The sequence below is a fragment of the Neoarius graeffei genome, chromosome 9, assembly GCF_027579695.1.
Source record: "Neoarius graeffei isolate fNeoGra1 chromosome 9, fNeoGra1.pri, whole genome shotgun sequence".
NCBI lineage: Eukaryota > Metazoa > Chordata > Actinopteri > Siluriformes > Ariidae > Neoarius > Neoarius graeffei.
Window position 1 is genome coordinate 27,249,976 of NC_083577.1, and position 22,484 is coordinate 27,272,459.

A 22,484-nucleotide genomic window follows, 5' to 3' on the forward strand; every position below is an offset into this window, starting at 1 on the left:
TTTCTCTGACCTCTCTTATCAACAAGGCGTTTGTTTCCACCCACAGAACTGTTGCTCACTCAACTCAATGTTTGTTTTTGTTTTTTGCACCATTCTGTGTAAACTCTAGAGACTGTTGTGAGCGAAAACCCCAGGAGATCAGCAGTTTCTGAAATACTCAAACCAGTCCATCTGGCTCAAACCAACACCCATACCCCAGTGAAAGAAATTCACACTTTGAGATCACAGTTTTTCCCATTCTGATGTTTGAAGTGAACATTAACTGAAGCTCTTGATTTGTATCTGCATGATTTGATGCACTGTGCTGCTGTTGAGGGATCGGCTGATTAGCAGGTGGATGGGTGTTCCTAATAAAATCACCAGTGAGTGTACATACAGCATTTCCATTAGCAGTAAAACAGCCCCAGAGCACGGTGCTACCACCACCATGCTTAACAGTTGATACAATCTTCCTCTGTACTTCTGGTCATTAAAGGGTAATGCTTTATTTAGCATGTTTACAATGTCTTTTACCTTTATTTACTTCAATAAATATTTGGAATGTCAGTGGGACACAAATGGGATCCCAAACATGGATTACCCAAATAAGCTATAAATGCAGTCGATCAAGATATTTTGAAAATGCGGTCTTTAACACATACACACACACACGTGCATGCATAGACCAGGACTTGTCCTTATCTTCAGTTTCTTAAGATTTTTGAACACTTGTCTATGATCCTGTCAATCATAACCGGTCCTCTGGGAAATGTTTCCGCCCTCATTGTCCTCTTGACCCCAATCTGCCACCTGGCAATTAAGAGAGGAGGAGAAGAGAGGGTCCGGCGCTCACATAAATATTTAGCATGAGATTATATGGATTGACACAAACTACTCAAATAATCACCCGTCCATCACTAAACCTCTTGCTGCTTGTCACAGCGACATAGCTAGAGGAAAGACAGAGAGGAAAAACACTCTTCCTGATGGATAGATAAACCCTGCATGTTATCTGACCCAGATGCTCAAGGGAACAGCGCTTACCGAGTGACGCCCAGACTGAAAACTGGAAAAGACATCACACAGGATAACACCCTTTCTAAATTTGAAATGAAAGCATTTCTCTTTCCTCACCATTCACTCCCTCCTGCATATACGAGGGTGCGATCCAATTAATATTAAAACCCACGATAACATTTGCCATCTTGTGGATGGAAGGGGAGAAATAGGAATGCATGATGTGTGTCGGGGGGGATGGAGATATATTGAAAGATGATAGACCTGAGGTGTGAAAAAGGAAGAAGAGAGGTGCAAGTTGTTCATTTCTTATGCCACCATTTCCATCAGAAAGACAGAAGGTGGAGAGGTGTGAAGGCTCAGGCACATTTCAAACTTCACAAGATTTGCGATGTTCACACTTGAATGAAAAACACAAATAAATAAAATAAAAGTACACTTTTCTCACTTTCCTATATGGACTTTGCAAGTTGGGATTTTGTTCTGTGGATTAGAGCTTTCCTGGGAACTTCTTGAAAAGCTGAGTTTTCAGTAAACCTGAAACTAAATAGAGCACAGGAGAGGGGAGATAAGAGAACAAAAATGAGATGTGAAAGAAGGGAAGTGGTGTGAGGTTTTAGTAAAGTGTACTCTTTCTTTATCTCCAAGCACATATTGTCACCACCTTAAGAAAATTGCATTCCCCCCCCAACCCACCTCTGAAAATTCCAGTCGATGCTCAATGATTTATTTGACTTCTTTGCATTCGACTACTTTTTAAAAGCTGGACACCTGAACACAGAGCTATTATTTTTCAGGTTGCTGGTTCAACTTGCAGAACTGCCACACAGGACCCTTAACCCTGCACCCTGGATTATAATTCACTTGGTGGTGATGCGAAACAAAAAGCACAAACCGTCACTTGAATATTTCCCTCTTTACTTTAACGGTCATCTAAAATGGACCCTAGTTCGGTCTGGCCCTCCGGCTCCAATGCAGCACTGCAGAGGTCAAAGGTGAACACGCTTCCTGAAACGCAACCCTAACCGCCAACACTGTCATGTAACTCTATAAGCCTGTTTCTAAGCACTGGCCTCTGGACAATCAAACATGGGCTGCATAATGCATTTGTGACTATTTATCCAAGGAAAAGAGTAAATACACATGGCAGGCATGGGGAGACTGGCACTGTTTGTGTGTATTGCTGTGGAGAATGCATGTGGCTTTGTGTGTGTGTATGTGTGTGTATGTGTGTGTCAGAGTGAAAGGGAATGAATCAGGTTCCTCTTCTAATAAATAAGATGCTCAGTAGGAACATATGCTGCCCTAGGATGTAGAAAGGACCATGTGACCTTTCCTGAGAAGTGTTAGGAAAATCTGAAACACACACACACAGGTAGGAACAGGGGACGCCATGATGCAAGTGACACAACAGATCCCAACAAATTATCAGGATATAATGGCAGCATCTACTGTAAGCCATGGAGCGTAATTCATTTTATTTTAGGTTGATAATTTTTCTGATTCACACACATCAATTTTATTTTATATCTTAAGGACAGGGGCAGCACTATGGTGTAGTGGTTAGCGCTGTCGCCTCACAGCAAGAAGGTCCGGGTTCGAGCCCCGTGGCCGGCGAGGGCCTTTCTGTGCGGAGTTTGCATGTTCTCCCCGTGTCCGCGTGGGTTTCCTCCGGGTGCTCCAGTTTCCCCCACAGTCCAAAGACATGCAGGTTAGGTTAACTGGTGACTCTAAATTGACCGTAGGTGTGAATGTGAGTGTGAATGGTTATCTGTGTCTATGTGTCAGCCCTGTGATGACCTGGCGACTTGTCCAGGGTGTACCCCGCCTTTCGCCCGTAGTCAGCTGGGATAGGCTCCAGCTTGCCTGCGACCCTGTAGAACAGGATAAAGCGGCTAGAGATAATGAGATGAGATCTTAAGGACAAAGAAACTGATCTGACACACAGAAAACTGTCACTTTAATAGGAACTTGTCCTTGACTCTAAGATTCCTGTTCTCGGCTGCAGGAGTGGAACTCAGTGTGATCTTCTGCTGTTGCATGCTGAGATGCTTTTCTGCTCACCACGGTTGTAAAGAGTGATGATATGAGTTACGATATCCTTCCTGACAAACAAGCTCGAACCAATCTGTCCATTTTCCTCTGACCTTTCTTATCAACAAGCCATTTGTTTCCACCCACAGAACTGTCGCATACTCAACTCAATGTTTTTTTTTGTTTTTTGCACCATTCTGTGTAAACTCTAGAGCCTGTTGTGTGTGAAAATCCCAGGAGATCAGCAGTTTCTGAAATACTCAAACCAGTCCATCTGGCTCAAACCAACACCCACAGTGCCACAGTGAAAGAAAGTCACACTTTGAGATCACAATTTTTCCCATTCTGATGTTTGAAGTGAACATTAACTGAAGCTCTTGATTTGTATCTGCATGATTTGATGCATAGTGCTGCTGTCAAGGGATCGGCTGATTAGAGAACTGCATCAAACAGATAGCAGGTGGCTGGGTGTTCCTAATAAAGTGGCCGGTGAGTGTATATTGGAACTGGTTTACAAATATTCAAGAAGTCCAAGCTTTCTTGCCGTTAAGAAAACAAAATGACACAAAACATGACATATTTCAGAAATACTCAACATCTTGGCTGTCTCAACTTCATTCATTCATTATCTCTAGCCGCTTTATCCTGTTCTACAGGGTCGCAGGCAAGCTGGAGCCTATCCCAGCTGACTACGGGCGAAAGGTGGGGTACACCCTGGACAAGTCGCCAGGTCATCACAGGGCTGACACATAGACACAGACAACCATTCACACTCACATTCACACCTACGGTCAATTTAGAGTCACCAGTTAACCTAACCTGCATGTCTTTGGACTGTGGGGGAAACCGGAGCACCCGGAGGAAACCCACGCGGACACGGGGAGAACATGCAAACGCTGTCTAAACTATGTTACCAAAAGTTTATGGACACCTGACCTTCACAATCATTTGTGGTTCTTCCCCCAAACTGTGAGCCACATAGTGTACATCTGAAGGAAAATGTTTCTATCTGTCTTCATGAAAGTCATTTTTAAAGACATATTTGACAATTTGGGATTTGGGGCTTGGCATTTTGTATTTTCATTGGTTTAAGCATTTATTTTCATTGTTGCAAGTTTAAAATATTATATATTTGTCGTAAAAAAAAAACATTTATGGCATTAATAAATCGAATTCCAATCACAAGCCCTCTCCAAATCGATCAAGATATTCTAATATTGTATGAACACATTTACTTTTACTCAAAGTAAAATTGACTACACTGACGAAGCTGCAACATTATCAACAATAACAGTGTAGAAAATTGACAACCTTTTCCAAACTCATAAACAATCAATATCAACAGATTAAATAAGAGTCGCAGCAGAAAACTGCCATTAGATGATAAGTAACATTTTACGTATGTCTCTTATAGTTGCACCATGACACATGATTTTAACAAAAACAAAGAAAAAAGAAAGAAAGAAAGAAAGAAAGAAAGAAAGAAAGAAAGAAAGAAAGAAAGAAAGATCAATATCAATGTCTGAAAAAGTACACTCACTGGCCACTTTATTAGGAATCCCCCTACACCCACTGGTTTTTGCAGTTCTCTAATCAGCCGATCCCTTGACAGCAGCACAATGCATCAAATCATGCAGATACAAATCAAGAGCTTCAGTTAATGTTCACGTCAAGCATCAGAATGGGAAAAATTGTGATCTCAAAGAGTGATTTTCACTGTTGTATGGGTGCTGTTTTGAGCCAAATGGACTGGTTTGAATATTTCAGAAACTGCTGATCTCCTGGGGTTTTCACACACAAATAACAGTCTCTAGAGTTTATATTTTATATGGTGTGAAAAACAAAAAAACATTGAGTGAGTGAGTGACAGTTCTGTGGATGGAAACAAATGCCTTGTTGATAAGAGAGGTCAGAGGAAAATGGGCAGACTGGCTTGAGCTTTTTTTACCAGGAAGGATATAGTAACTCATATAATCACTCTTTACAAGCATGGTGAGCAGAAAAGCATCTCAGCATGCAACAGCAGACAGAAGAACACATTGGGTTCCACTCCTGCAGCCAAGAACAGGAGCCTTAGACTCAAGAACAAGTTCATATTATTATCCATCCATCCATTATTCGTAACTGCTTATCCTGTGCAGGGTTGTGGGGAAGCTGGATCCTATCCCAGGGAGAACATGCAAACTCCACACAGAAAGGCCCCTGTCGACCACTGGGCTCGAACCCAGAACCTTCTTGCTGTGAAGTGATCGTGCAAACCACTACACCACCATGTTGCCCATAAACAGTGGTGCTTGAAAGTTTGTGAACCCTTTAGAATTTTCTATATTTCTGCATAAGTATGACCTAAAACATCATCAGATTTTCACACAAGTCCTAAAAGTAGATAAAGAGAACCCAGTTAAACAAATGAGACAAAAATATTATAATTGGTCATTTATTTATTGAGGAAAATGATCCAGTATTACATATCTTTGAGTGGCAAAAGTATGTGAACCTCTAGGATTAGCAATTAATTTGAAGGTGAAATTAGAGTCGTGTGTTTTCAATCAATGGGATGACAATCAGGTGTGAGTGGGCACCCTGTTTTTTTAAAGAACAGGAATCTATCAAAGTCTGATCTTCACAACACATGTTTGTGGAAGTGTATCATGGCACGAACAAAGGAGATTTCTGAGGACCTCAGAAAAAGCATTGTTGATGCTCATCAGGCTGGAAAAAGTTACAAAACCATCTCTAAAGAGTTTGGACTCCACCAATCCACAGTCAGACAGATTGTGTACAAATGGAGGAAATTCAAGACCATTGTTACCCTCCCCAGGAGTGGTCAACCAACAAAGATCACTCCAAGAGCTAGGCGTGTAATAGTCGGCAAGGTCACAAAGGACCCCAGGGTAACTTTTGTGCAAGTGAAGGCCTCTCTCACATTGGCTAATGTTAATGTTCATGAGTCCACCATCAGGAGAACACTGAACAACAATGGTGTGCATGGCAGGGTTGCGAGGAGAAAGCCACTGCTCTCCAAAAAGAACATTGCTGCTTGTCTGCAGTTTGCTAAAGATCACTTGGACAAGCCAGAAGGCTATTGGAAAAATATTTTGTAGACGGATGAGACCAAAATAGAACTTTTTGGTTTAAATGAGAAGCGTTATGTTTGGAGAAAGGAAAACACTGCATTCCAGCATAAGAACCTTATCTCATCTGTGAAACATGGTGGTTTGGGCCTGTTTTGCTGCATCTGGGCCATGGTGGCTTTAGAGCCACCAATTAGCCTAACCTGCATATCTTTAGACTCTGGGGGAAACCAGAGCACCCGGAGGAAACCCATGCAGACACGAGGAGAACATGCAAACTCCGCACAGAAAGGCCTACATCAGCCCCTGGGTGAAACATGGTTTGGGCCTGTTTTGCTGCATCTGGGCCAGGATGGCTTGCCATGATTGATGGAACAATGAATTCTGAATTATACCAGCGAATTCTAAAGGAAAATGCCGGGACATCTGTCCATGAACTGAATCTCAAGAGGAGGTGGGTCATGCAGCAAGACAATGACCCTAAGCACACAAGTCGTTCTACCAAAGAATGGCTAAAGAAGAATAAACTTAATGTTTTGGAATGGCCAAGTCAAAGTCCTGACCTTAATCCAATGGAAATGTTGTGGAAGGACCTGAAGCGAGCAGTTCATGTGAGGAAACCCACCAACATCCCAGAGTTGAAGCTGTTCTGTACGGAGGAACGGGCTAAAATTCCTCCAAGCCAGTGTGCAGGACTGATCAACAGTTACCGCAAACGTTTAGTTGCAGTTATTGCTGCACAAGGGGGTCACACCAGATACTGAAAGCAAAGGTTCACATACTTTTGCCACTCAAAGATATGTAATATTGGATCATTTTCCTCAATAAATAAATGAACAAGGATAATATTTTTGTCTCATTTGTTTAACTGAGTTCTCTTTATCTACTTTTAGGACTTGTGTGAAAATCTGATGATGTTTTAGGTCATATTTATGCAGAAATATAGAAAATTCTCAAGGGTTCATAAACTTTCAAGCACCACTGTACACTAAGTAAATACTGCATAATCAGTAGTCTTAAGTAATGGACAGTATTTCCTGATCTAACTTATTCCTCTGCTTTATAGTCATAAAATGTTTCATAAAAGCACTAATTAATGTACATAATCTGCATCAGTGCATCAGTTAACTATAGGTATGGGGTCTTTCATACATCCATTCATGCATTTATTATTGTATATCCTTGCAGTATATTACAAGTGGAAGTCAGGACAGTTTTATAAACTTATAAAAGAGCCAAAGCATATGCATTTTCCGCACCTCAATATTTTCAGGTCAACTTTACCCCCTTATATGACCTCCATCAAGCAGCTCCACTCTGTCATTTTTCACGGTCACTTATCAGGCCAGAAAATAATTGCTGCCGATTTAAAACTGTGCCAATTTCCCTGATGTTCCCATCACCCAGTATGTTTAAATCAGCAGCCAATTCATAAGTGCTGACCTTATTTTTTTTTTATGATTCAGCGATGGCTGTGAACTTGTTTCTGTGCACTGTGTATCTGTTCATAAAGTTCAGCAAGATTCACGCTCACTGTTTCATTCTTCAGCAGCTCCACCAGTGCCCAGATCAAAAATAAAGCATGTTTTGGTTTCTCTGTGCCCAAGGACCAAGTTCAGCACTAAACCCACTTCTGTTTATTGCTTCTACTTGCGTGTGGGTGAAAATGGTTTTCTTTAATATCTCTGAAGGAAGGAAAAAATTATCTGTAGACATACTGTGAAGAGAAAATAGGCATGTTCTAACCCTGCTGGACTTCTACATTGCATTTTTGTATCTTTTAACTCAAATTGTTATACCGATGTTTGAATAGAAATGTAAAAATTCTGCCAACACAAAGTTACATAAGTTGCACAAACTTTTTGGTGTTGTTGTTGTTTTGCTTCTGACCAAGCAATACAATGATTTAGCTTTCGTGCCACTACTTTATAATTGGCCTACTTTTCAAAGTTTTGTTCAAATTAACTAGGACTCAGTTATGACGGATTTCAAGATATTTGTCTGTATTTTTAAAAATGTACTAACTACCAGGGGATCGTTCCTTCTTGATTGTAGTGACTTGCATCACCCCTGTTGCTTGCTGTATATTTGTCAGTTTAAGTACCAACTTGGTCCGTGTTCGCTGTTTGTGTCACAGCGGATATGTTTGTGCAGATATGTTGCTCCTCTGTGGGTTCACTCAGCACTGTGTTTCAAACATCCTGCACCAAATATCACCCAATTACATGCTAACTCTGAGGTAATGTTTGTAAAATTTCAAGCAACCACAGATTTTCAGGTACTTAATAAAGGGCTTCAAACTCATTTCATTCCAATGTCCAATCATCCAATGTCACGTGGCTGGCTGGCATGTACATCTGCTCGTTCATGCAATTATCCAATCAGCCAATGATCTGGCAGCAGTGTAATGCATAAAATCATTGAGACGCAGCTCAAGAGCTTCAGTTAATGTTCACATCAACCATCAGAATGGAGAAGATTGTGATCTCAAGGGGTTTGACTGGAGCATGTTGTTGGTGCCAGATAGGCTGGTTTGAGTATTTCATAAAATTCTGATTTCCTGGGATTTTCACACACAACAGTCTAGGGTTTACACAGAATGATGCAGAAAGACAAAAAGAAAAAAAAACATACAGTGAGCAGCAGCTCTGCAGGCACAAATGCCTCGTTGATGAGAAAGGTTAAAGGAGAATGGCCAGACTGTTTTGAGCTACAGGAAGTGAAATAACAACTCTTTACAACTGTGGTGAGTAGAAGAGCATCTCAGCATGCACAAAATGTCAAACCTTGTGGTGGACTACAACATCTGAAGAACAGTTGAGGTTTTGCTCCTGTCAGCCAAGAACATGGGTACAGGTTTAGCTGAAGGTTTTAAAAAGAACAGGCGATATATACACAGTTGGGGTCAGGCGTTTACATACAGTGACATGAATGCCATCTTGGATATGAATGTCATGGCAATATTTGGGCTTTCAGTAATTTCTTTGAACCGTTCTTTTTTCTGTGGCAGATTGTACAGGATACAGCTTTAATTAAAAAAAAAAAAACACACTAGAATTTGGTGCACAAGTTTTAATTTTCTTTGGGTTTTCTGAAATCAACACAGTGTTAAAATTATACATACAGGGTCAAAAATGTACATACAGCACACCTAATATTTGGGTAAAATGTCTCTTTGCAAGATTCACCTTGACCAAACGTTTTTGTTTACCGTGAACAAGCTTCTGGCAGAATTCTGGTTGGATATTTCCTGACCGTTCATGGTAGAATTGGTAGATTTCAATTTTTTTTTCTTGGCATGGACTTGACTTATAAGCACAGCCCATATTTTCAATAGGGTTGAAGTCAGGACTTGTTTTAAGCTTAATGTTAGCCTGCTTTATCCTCCACAACCAGCTCTGATGCGTGTTTGGGTTCATTGTCTTGTTGTAACTCCCAAGTGGTGTTCAAGTTTCTGATGGTTTATGCTGAAGAATTTTGAAGTAGTCCTCCTTCTTCATTATTCCATCCACTTTGTGCAATGAACCAGTTCCACTGGCAGTAAAACAGCCCCAGAGCATGATGATCCTACCACCACCACCAGCTGGTACAGTGTCCCTCTGTACATGGTGCTCATTGTGGACAAACAACTCAATCTTTGTCTCATCTGACCATACAGCTATCCTCCAGAAGGCTTTTTTTCTTTGTCCATGTGGCTTTAGTTAAGCTTGAAGGTGTCAATTTTGGATCAGGGGGTTATTTCTTGGATAGCAGCCTCTTAGTCCATAATGATATAAAACTCACTGAACTGTAGACAGTGATCCATCAGCTTCCAGTTCATGGCAGGGTCGTGCCATGGTGGTTCCCAGGTTGTTCCTGACCATCCAAACCAATTTCCTTTAACCTGAGGGTGACAGTTTGGGTTTTCTTGAAGCAAAGTGGCTTGGCAAAGTGACTACACCTCACAATAACTTGGATACAATTGTTTGAACTGATCTTGGAATTTGCAGTTGTTTAGAAATGGCTCCAAGAGACATTCCGGAGTTGTGCATTTCTGCGATCCTCTTTCTCAGATCTGCACTGAGCTCCTTGGACTTTCCCATTTTACTGTGTGTTGGTCAATCCAGTGAGTGCTGTAAACAAACCCTTTTTATGAAGGCACAGAGAAGCTACCAGCTGTAGTCAATCATGATCACTAACAGGAAGTTAAGAGACCTCGGCCTTTGCAAGATAAAAGACATTTTGGAAGTTTCAGAATTAATAATCTAAGTGAGTGTATGTACATTTTATACCCTGTATGTATCATTTTGACCCTGTGTTGATTTCAGAAAACCCAAAGAAAATTAAAACTTGTGCACCAAATTCTAGTGTTTAAGCTGTATGCTGTACATTCTGCCACAGAAAAAGAACAGATCAAAGAAATTACTGAAAGCCCAAATATTGCCATAACATTCATATCCAACATGACATTCATGTCACTGTATGTAAACTTCTGACCACAACTGTGTGTATATATATATATATATATATATATATATATATATATATATATATATATATATATATACACCCCTACTGTACATTAGATGGTTTCTTTCACAACGTTGATCCAAGAGCCATTTCATTTTCTAGGAACTGTTCCACCTTCCCATCCTTAAGAGTCATTTGACTTTAACCAATTCCCCTGGTGTTCCCCAAAGGAGTTTGATAGGAAATGAAAAAAAACCCACATCTTTTCTTCAGTCATTCAATGACACTAAGCCAGGTTGTCTTTATCTTCAGCCAAACTTCAGCCAAAGTGTGCTTTGTCCTGACTTAATGCTCATCCTGACCAAAATGAAAGCTTTTTTTCTCCAATAAGATGTTCCACTTATAGCAGGCCTCAGAGACTAAGGGCGAGTAACTGCTACGCCTGTGCTTCATTCATCACTTTGGTTTGCAGAACAAAGTCAGGACGCTGAACTCTTGCAAAGTGTGCTGGGTGGTAATGGCAGTAAAAATCTTCCTTGGAACAGGGTGTCATATTAAACATCACCCACAACATCACAAAACCTATCAGGCATGAGATGATGATGAATACAGCTCCAACTTCTATGCCCTGCTGCAATTTGGAAATGCAGTAATAGACCTTCTGGCTGGAGATCCTACATTGCGGTTCCTCTGCTGTTAAATGGAGCCAATCATAATCACAGACTCGGGTATTTTTTGACTGAAGAGAGATCCCACAAAGCAGTCTAGAGACAGTGACCCATCAAGTCTGAGCTAATCCTTTATTTTGTGGTAATAATCCTCAGTAATGTACCAGAGTGTGTAGTGAGCAAGCTTCTCCAGTGGCTGGTGTAGGAGAGTGTGTATGCTGTATGTTTGGTGGAATAAGTAAAAAGCAAGATTCATATTTTCAAAAAAGGGATACAGTATCCATATTGGGTCTTACCAAAGAGGAAAGCGAGTGAATACATACCAGAATATCAAGTGAATGTGCTTGAAGAGATTAGACATATTCGTTCCATGTGTTTTTTTCATACTGCCAGACTTCTGTCTTCACAGTCAAAGCTATTTAGCAAATTTCTGTCCTCGATTCAGCCATGCTTAGCTTCTGAAAACAGCAGTGTTGAGTATATGTAGCAAAACTCCTACGATAATGGCTGGCAGATGGATGACAGAATGGTAGTTTTTAATGCACCGTTTTGGTGTTTTGCTGAGAAATAGTTTATCATGGCCTTCACAGCATGGAAAACACGTTGGGATTCAATTCTAACCATTTCAAATTGATACGACTAGCAGAATTGGCAGCCGTTCTGCTCAATACATCAAGCAAACGAATGAATAGCATTCTACAGCGATTTATCAATAATGATGGATAAGACTTGTTTACTGCACTGCCTTTTCTTGCGGGTGCTTAACCACAAATAGCAAAAATCCATTTGCTGCCATCACTTTTTACATTTTGCAGTCAGTGAGCAGAGCAATCCCAATTTATTAGGACATGGCCTCTAATGGTAACTTTCTTTCTCACACACACACACACACAAACACACTCTTCATGCTCGGGTGCAGTGTTCAGGTTGTTTCAGAAAGCTGCACTGCAAAGCTGAAAATTAATATGCTCCTTTGAGAGACTGACAGGCCCCAATCTTACACGAACAGAAGCACGAGAGGAGTCGTTCGACCTGCATTTTCAGCTTGTTTTTCCTCCTCTCTCCAATACACCTTCGTAGATGTCTAATTAGAGTGTTTTTCCCCCCTTTGCTGCTGAGGAACCATTATTGCCACCTACTCCAACTATAAAACCAAGCATCTCAGGCTTTTTAGAGACACTCAATCTTTACACCAGCTTTTTCAGCTCTTCTAATTTCCTGTCGTTCAATTGTTCATGGTTTGGCTTTGTAGGCATGGGCCCAACCATAAAATTCACTCTTACCAGGATCTCCATAACTCTTATTTGGATATCTAGGCCTGAGCCATGAAGATCTCTTCATCAGGTGTGTGCAGAATTGATTCAGAAATCATTTAGCATAAAGTGTATGCATAATAACAAGCCCAAAACAGGCAATAGAAAGAACTGTACAGGCACTTACTCATCCAGACACACCTAATCCTTTAATTAGTGGTATCGATACTCAGCCAGCGTGAATAGTGAGAGATTTTCTCCAGCGCAGATAGTGGAAGAGCTTAAGCAACTCTCAGATCTATATTCAGTAATGTGTTCCTTCGAAACCTCTTCTCCCTTAAAAGACTGGTTCATCCAAATATCTTGTGAAATATTCATATCAGAAATTTTGCACAGATACCGTACTTTCCTGTGTTCTGAGTTTCCATTTTATGATTCTAATTGATTTAAAAATCTACACACCCCTTGATCTACAAGAAGAAGCCTTTATTTGTCACACGTACACTCAAGCATAGCAAAATTCCTCCTCTGAATTGAACCCATCTGAAGCAGTGAACACACATGAGCAGTGAGCACACACACATACCCAGAGCAGTGGGCAGCTATGCTACAGCACTCGGGGAGCAGTTGGGGGTTCGGTGCCTTGCTCAAGGGCAGTTCAGCCATAATACAAAGGGAGGGGAAAGTGCTGTTCATTCACTCAACTGGGAATCAAACCAATGACCCTTTGGGCACAAGGCTGCTTCTCTAACCTTCAGACAATAGCTGCCCTAACCAAGAGCAACCATGTCAGATCTTTTTATTTTTTTTAATCATTAATGTGATACGGGCGGCACTGCCGGTGGTGTAGTGGTTAGCGCTGTCGCCTCACAGCAAGAAGGTCTGGGTTCGAGCCCCGTGGCCGGCGAGGGCCTTTCTGTGCGGAGTTTGCATGTTCTCCCCGTGTCCACGTGGGTTTCCTCCGGGTGCTCCGGTTTCCCCCACAGTCCAAAGACATGCAGGTTAGGTTAACTGGTGACTCTAAATTGACCGTAGGTGTGAATGTGAGTGTGAATGGTTGTCTGTGTCTATGTGTCAGCCCTGTGATGACCTGGCAACTTGTCCAGGGTGTACCCCGCCTTTCGCCCGTAGTCAGCTGGGATAGGCTCCAGCTTGCCTGCGACCCTGTAGAACAGGATAAAGCGGCTAAAGATAATGAGATGAGATGAGCAACAAACAAAAGCAAACTGAAAAGTTTTTTGGGGAAAACGAAAAAAAAAATTAACCAATCTCATTTAAACTTGTCTTCAAATTGAATTATCACATACCTGTGATTGTGTAACCCCAAATAAAGATCAGTTATTACTGAAATTTCTGTAGCTTTCTGTGAAATCCATGGTCCACAAAGACTTTACAAATCATGTACAATATGTGATCTCATTGCTGAAAGGTACTGATCAAGAGAAGGGGAAGAAAGAATTACCACTGAACACACTGAATGTCATCAACAAAAAGTGGAGAAAATGGGGCATGACCAAGAACAGGACGTCCCCCCAGAATTGACAAAAGGACACAAGAAAAAACCTCGCTGCCAGGAGACTCACAGCAACATTAAAGTAGCGGCAGGAATATCTGCCAAGTACTGGTCACTTCTAGCATGTGACAACAATTTTTATTTATTTATTTATTTATTTGCACATGATAAAAGAGATTTACAAGAAAACATAAATGGAACAAAAACAGAAAACGTGCTGGGGAAGTAAAAAAGCACAATGGCTTGTTCTAAGTCTTCCCCCATTTAAATTAACAAGTAATTAATACAAATTTAACAAATTAGAGAATAACTATATTAACAATAGTAAATAATAACAAACAATTACAAAGATAATAATAATATAATGATTGGTAACAAAATTATAAATTAAACTGTAACTGGTATCATAACTGAAATATAAACAATGTCAATTGCAAATAACAAAATATAAGGTAACGAGTGAAAATAAGAAATGAATAAAATGTAACCTAGGATCTATACATAAAGTAAAAACAAAGTATAATTGATTGATTTCAGGGGCGGCACGGTGGTGTAGTGGTTAGCGCTGTTGCCTCACAGCAAGAAGGTCCTGGGTTCGAGCCCCATGGCCGGCGAGGGCCTTTCTGTGTGGAGTTTGCATGTTCTCCCCGTGTCCGCGTGGGTTTCCTCCGGGTGCTCCGGTTTCCCCCACAGTCCAAAGACATGCAGGTTAGGTTAACTGGTGACTCTAAATTGACCGTAGGTGTGAATGTGAGTGTGAATGGTTGTCTGTGTCTATGTGTCAGCCCTGTGATGACCTGGCGACTTGTCCAGGGTGTACCCCGCCTTTCGCCCGTAGTCAGCTGGGATAGGCTCCAGCTTGCCTGCGACCCTGTAGAAGGATAAAGCGGCTAGAGATAATGAGATGAGATGAGATGATTGATTTCAAATGGTGAATAAATATTGCACTAATAACAGAAGCCTGGTGCATGGTGTAGTGTAATATTTTACAATTTGATCCAAGACTGAACTATATTTAAAGATAAAGGTCAAGTGTGGCTGGGGAATGAAAATAGGTGGCTTTTGAGATGACGTTTAAAACTAATCATGGATGTAAAACTTTTTAAGGTGGAGGGGGAGGTTATTCCATTCAATTACACATTTGTATTGAACACTCTTTTGACCTAGGGATGTTCGCACTAGGGGGATATGTAGTTGGTCGCTTTGTCGAGTTTGGTAAGCATGAAATTGGGAATTAAGATTTAAAAAACTATCAAACGTGTCTGGAAGAGAATTTCTAAGAAATTGGAAAGTGAAGATATTTAGCTGAAGTCTATTGATATCAATAATATTTTAAATCTTAAGCTTCGTAAATAGAGGTAAAGAATGGGCATAAAAACTGGATCCGGTGGCCATATGAACAAATCTTTTTTGTAGTAGTATTAGGGGCTGTAGTGTAGTTTTGTAGGCACATCCCCATATAATATTTCCGTAGGTCAGATATGGATATATTAAGCTATTATATATGGTGATAATGGTTTGTTGAGTGTGAAGATGTTTGATTTTTCCCATAAGTCCAATAGTTTTAGATATTTTATTACATAACATGGCTATATGTGGTTTCCAGGTCAGCTTGTCATCTATTATTACGCCTAAGAATTTAGCTTGACACTCTTGAGAAAGGGGCATACTTTTTAGTAAGATTTTTGCATTATTTCTATTGTAGGTTTTATTTTTATTACAGAAAATAAGGAAGTATTTATTTTTGGCACTGATAGATAATTTGTTAGCCTCAAACCAGATAACAACTTTTTCTAATTCTTGATTAGTTTTATTAGAGTATTAAAGTTTGAGTGTGAAAGGAAAAGATTGGAGTCATCTGCAAATAAGATAAAGATGATGATTGTGGAAGCTTGTGCAAGGTCATTGATGTAAATTAGAAATAGTAAAGGTCCTAAAATTGATCCCTGTGGTACTCCGCATTGTACTGTTTTAAGTGTAGATTTAGTGTTGTTAATTGTTACATATTGTTGTCTGTCAGATAGATAAGAAGAGAACCATTTTAATGCAGAGTCATTTATGCCATATCGTTTAAGTTTGCTTAGTAGAATAGAATGATTTACTGTGTCGAATGCTTTAGATAAATCGAGAAAAATCCCAATGGTGTACTCTTTGTTGTTTATAGTTGAGGAAATTTTGTCCATTAACTGAATCAGTGCCATAGAGGTGGAATAGCCCTTTCTGAAGCCATATTGGTGTTTGTATAGGATGTTATTATGATCTAAATGTTTCAGAAGATGGTTATATATTAGTTTTTCGAGAACTTCAGATATACAGGGAAGGACAGATATGGGTCGATAATTGTTGATATTAAGTGGATCACAACTTTTAAAGATGGGAGTTACCTTTGCAACTTTTAGTGAGTGAGGAACAACTCCATTTTGCAAGGAAAGAGTAAGAATGTGTGTAAGAGGAACAATGATAAAGGGCAGGGAAAATTTTAGAACTTTAGCGCTTATTTCATCATGCCCAGCAGCTGAATCTTTTTAGGTTTTTGATGATGTCTGTGATTTCGGCATTAGTTGGTGGTATAAAGGTCGATAAATTAGATTCTACTTGTAAGGTAATGTAGTTCAGAGGGTCCTGTGGTCCTTTTTGTATTTTGCTTTCTAGTGAAGGCCCAATATTGACAAAAAATCATTGAATTCATCACATAATTCTTCTTTATTTTCAATAGTTTTATTTCCAATTTGAATTTTGTTTGGACCGGGTGTTTTTATTTAGTCACGATTTAAGACGTCATTTATCATTCTCCATGTTTGTTTTATATTAGAAGCGGCTTCAGTAAACTATCTGTGATTAGTATTCTTTCTTTGCAGTTCTAAGGCACAGATTTAGCTGATTTCGGTACTTTTTGTAGACACTGTGGTTAAGGGGTGTAGGGTTCTTGACGTACTTAGCATAAAGTTTGTTTTTTTCTGTGTGTTGATTTTAATATTCCGCTACTTAACCAAGGTTTTTTTCGAGAATGGTTGAACATTTTTGCGTTTTTCTGAAGAAAACATTTTTCATATAAAGATCCGTACGTTTCAAGAAACTGATTGTAAGCTTTCTCTGTGTCCGCCTCGCTAAGTATGTTGTCCCAAACTATACCTGATAGGGATTCTGTAAATTTCTGAATGTTTGTCATGTTAATGAGACGGTAAGATATTTTGTCTGTCTTCCTAGTGGGTTCCACTTAATCAGATATAAGGAATATCGGAAAGTGATCCGATATATCTGTTACCATAATCCCAACCGTGTAGTCAATGTTAAGTGTGTTTGTGTATATGTTATCAATTAAGGTAACAAGCTCTTGTATTCTTCATATGTCTGGGATATTAGGGTAGGGTGGCAATACAGAAGCCTTTTCTCATGAAATATATATATATATATATATATATATATATATATATATATATATATATATATATATATATATATATATATACACACACACACACACACACACACAGTAGTGCTTGAAAGTTTGCGAACACTTTAGAATTTTCTATATTTCTGCATAAATAGGATCTAAAACATCATCAGATTTTGCCACAAGCCCTAAAAGTAGATAAAGAGAACCCAGTTAAACAAACGAGACAAAAATATTATCCTTGGTCATTTATTTATTGAAGAAAATGATCCAATATTACACATCTATGAGTGGCAAAAGTATGTGAACCTCTAGGATTAGCAGTTAATTTGAAGGTGAAATTAGAGTCAGGTGTTTTCAATCAATGGGATGACAATCAGGTGTGAGTGGGCACCCTGTTTTATTTAAAGAACATGGATCTATCAAAGTCTGATCTTCACAACACGTTTGTGGAAGTGTATCATGGCACGAACAAAGGAGATTTCTGACGACCTCAGAAAAAGCATTGTTGATGCTCATCAGGCTGGAAAAGGTTACAAAACCATCCCTAAAGAGTTTGGACTCCACCAATCCACAGTCAGACAGATTGTGTACAAATGGAGGAAATTCAAGACCATTGTTACCCTCCCCAGGAGTCGTCGACCAACAAAGATCACTCCAAGAGCTAGGCGTGTAATAGTTGTTGAGGTCACAAAGGGCCCCAGGGTAACTTCTAAGCAACTGAAGGCCTCTCTCACATTGGCTAATGTTAATGTTCATGAGTCCACCATCAGGAGAACACTGAACAACAATGGTGTGCATGGCAGGATTGCAAGGAGAAAGCCACTGCTCTCCAAAAAGAACATTGCTGCTTGTCTGCAGTTTGCTAAAGATCACGTGGACAAGCCAGAAGGCTATTGGAAAAATGTTTTGTGGACAGATGAGACCAAAGTAGAACTTTTTGGTTTAAATGAGAAGCATTATGTTTGGAGAAAGGAAAATACTGCATTCCAGCACAAGAAGCTTATCCCATCTGTGAAACATGGTGGTAGTAGTATCATGGTTTGGACCTGTTCTGCTGCATCTGGGCCAGGACGGCTTGCCATCATTGATGGAACAATGAATTCTGAATTATACCAGCGAATTCTAAAGGAAAATGTCAGGACACCTGTCCATGAACTGAATCTCAAGAGGAAGTGGGTCATGCAGCAAGACAACGACCTTAAGCACACAAGTTGTTCTATCAAAGAATGGCTAAAGAAGAATAAAGTTAATGTTTTGGATTGGCCAAGTCAAAGTCCTGACCTTAATCCAATGGAAATGTTGTGGAAGGACCTGAAGCGAGCAGTTCATGTGAGGAAACCCACCAACATCCCAGAGTTGAAGCTGTTCTGTATGGAGGAATGGGCTTAAATTCCTCCATGCCGGTGTGCAGGACTGATCAACAGTTACCGCAAACGTTTAGTTGCAGTTATTGCTGCACAAGGGAGTCACACCAGATTCTGAAAGCAAAGGTTCACATACTTTTGCCACTCACAGATATATAATATTGGATCATTTTCCTCAATAAATAAATTACCAAGTATAATATTTTGTCTCATTTGTTTAACTGGGTTCTCTTTATCTACTTTTAGGACTTGTGTGAAAATCTGATGATGTTTTAGGTCATATTTATGCAGAAATATAGAAAATTCTAAAGGGTTCACAAACTTTCAAGTACCACTGTAAGTGTATGCTGATTGGTAAAACACAAGCCCATGCAGGACTGGCAACCGCCATTTTTAAAAATTTGTGTAAAATGTTAGCTGTGTAAGCTGTAGCTCTTAAAATGGGAGGGAAATAATACACGGATGACAGTGAAGTCCAGGTTTTATTGATTTTTATATTTCTTAGCAAAATATAAAAATCTTCACTGGCATTTCCTGCTACCATCACACTAGCAAGCCAGCTTACATCACTTCAGCTTTCCTAATGCAAACAGAAACAAAGCCCTTGAAGGTATGTAGTTCTCAGGGGAGCTTCCCAGTGGGTCAGTAGGTAGTTTCTCTGGCATTTATACCTTTTTCTTTCTTTTTTTGTATTTGTGTGTGTCTATATATATATATATATATATATATATATATATATATATATATATATATATATATATATATATATATATAGGATATTACATGGTGGCCCGAAGATATGAAGTTTATCCTTGACTGGTGAATGTATATTTTTTCAATACAAGAAAATAAACTTCACATCTTTGCACCACTCTGTAATATTCTTTATATTACGTATATGGACACATCCACAAAAAAAAAAAAATACACAAGTTAATCAAAAGAATTTTAATTCTGAACCAGTTTGCCATTTTGACAATTCACGTCACGTCAGTGGGAAAACATTGGGAGTGACATCATCAGAGTGAAAGATCGGGAATTATTATCCATGCAGGACACCTTTTCAATGGAATAAAAACATGTTCTATTCCCTTCTAGCAGGTTTTCATTAATTTAGTTTGATAGCATGCAATATTGTTAGCATATCACTTATCCTACATGTATTACGTCACTCTACCCAATGGAGAATGAGCATTGAATATGGTTTACAATATTGCATGGTTGTCAAGACAACATGATGTCACACATCGGAAACGTAAAACTTCCATGCTAGCAAGCGACTGTGACAATTTGTGAACAAACATGGCTGCCAGGTTTGCTTCGTTAAATACGGAAGATTTTGAGAAAATTCTGAACACATTATAATTAATAATAATAATAATAATAATAATAATAATAATGGATTTTTTGTGGTATATCAAATATATTCCATTCAGCTAACTCGTCATTGACTCATTCAATATCATGCTAGCTGAATGGAATATATCTGATATACCACTCAATGCCAGCGAGTATTATTTAAAATATGTCACTCAGATCTGCGATTTCATCTGAAAAATGTGTTTTTCACACGAGAAGATAAACTTCATATTTTCAAGCCAACGTGTGATTTTCTTTTTATTAAATAGACACATTCACGAACAAAGAGTACCCAAATTTATCAAAACAATGCATCGATTTCTTCACAAGTGACCTATAGAGATTTATGTCATGGTTCTGATTCTCCATGAATCTCATATGAAAAATATGAGTGGCATATTTCCCAGTCAAACACTTGTGTATATATATCTCACACAAACAAAAAACACAGCAAAAGAAAATTCCAACCTTGGCCAGGATCATTGCCATACACCCCTATTACATAAATTGATATGTCAAAACAAAAAGACAAGAAAATATAGACAAGAAAAAAGAGACAGAAAAGGAGACCATTTCATTATCCCCCATTCCATGGCCTTTTTGCTTTTATTTGGCGTGTTGGGCAAATCACCCTCACCACTATACAATTTATCTCAACACACCAAGAGTTCATTTCTTGCAGAAAGAGACAGAAGCCAGATATACCGTACATTCAAGGTCGAGAAAGGAAGTCAGGGTACATAATTTAAAGCTACTTTTGTCGCATAACTGAAATAGCAGAACAATAACAAATTGATTGTACAGATTTCTACATTTTTTATATCAGTTCTTCGGTCCCAACCTGCATCTCTGCATTTGTTCTCAATTGAGTATTGTTCATGGCAGCATGTGGCAGTCAGCTATAAAAATACCGACCACCTACCGTTCACCTGGAAGACTGTAATAACGGTATAAAAAATGATTACCAGAATGTTCCAGACAGAAAAATTTACCGGAGGATTGTTAATAGAAAAAGGGCACCCAGCCAAGACAAATTAGAGGGGGAGTCTACACTTGTGTCTGTCTCGAGTTGGTATTGTGTGCTCTACCCTGTAATTAGAAAAAAGAACAAGAGAGAGACTGTGTTGAGAGAGACGGCACACCAAAGATCTACCTTACAGTTTCACATCCACCATGTAAGAAAAAGCAATTGAAGTACTTGAGCTTGAGAAAGGGAGAAATAAAGATGATGAGGGTATTCCTTGGGGTTGATCGTGACGTTCGGTTTAATCTGATGTTGTGAATAGTGATCGTCTAGTCTCAGGCCTGATGCCAGGAAAGAATGATTTTGTGCAACTCTGTTCATGACAGTCATGGACACTCTGCTATTAATAAAGTAATCATCTTCTATAGTTTCATGAGTCTTAGTACGCCAGAAGTTGAACCATCTCTCATGTCTGATTCAGGTCTCTTTCATGGTTTCTTCTCCACAATGACTTCTTCTTTTCCTTTTGTCTAATATTTACATTCTTACATGAGGTCAACGTGTCAAGGGCGTTCAGATTCACCACCAGGTTTTCTCATTTACGGCTTCCAGATTTCTCTAGCACTGTCATCGCCTCGTTCTACTTCAGCTCTCGCTCAGCATGTGTACTTGTGTTTGGATGCGGGAGCATTCAGAGTGCTTTTGTGGAAGTGGACAAGAGTGTTATTGTAATGTGTAAAACACCTTGACACATACCTCTAGATCAGGACTCGGAAATCAGCCGTAACAGTTTTACAAAAGCACAAGTAGAAACTAAGGGTGTATTCAGACCAGGATAGTTCGATAGTTCACTTGCTTTGGTCCGAACCAAATGTTTTTTTTATTTTTTCATTTTGGTGCGGTTCGCTTTCACGCTGTACATTTTAGTAAGCGGACCAAAATCTGTCAACAAAGCCACGCGCCCTGAGGTCGTTCAGCTATTGGTCAGAGACGACACGCGCACAAAGCGTTAAGTTCAAAAGTAGTCACGGAGGCTTTCCGTGCTGTTATTCTTTTTAATGTCATCAAAGCTATATGTTTTTTTTTCCAGTTTTTACTGTTTTCACAATTGTGTGATTACTATGCTGTTGTACAAGTAATTTATCAACGACGACGACAAAGGGCAAGGCGGCTACGGAGGATAGCGCTGATGAGCACACATCATGTTGTGACACTTCTGGCTCTTCACGCAAGTCGCTAGTACCGCCACTTTTTGAAAGAATGTCCCTGATTTTAATGTAGGTCTGACGGAGTTTCTTCACTTTTAGCCGACATTGTTCTGGGGAGTGCGTGAACCCCTTCTCCTTCATTTTCTCACTGAATACAGCAAACACGTCGGCATTTTTGTGTGTTCTCTCCAAAAGCTCAGATATG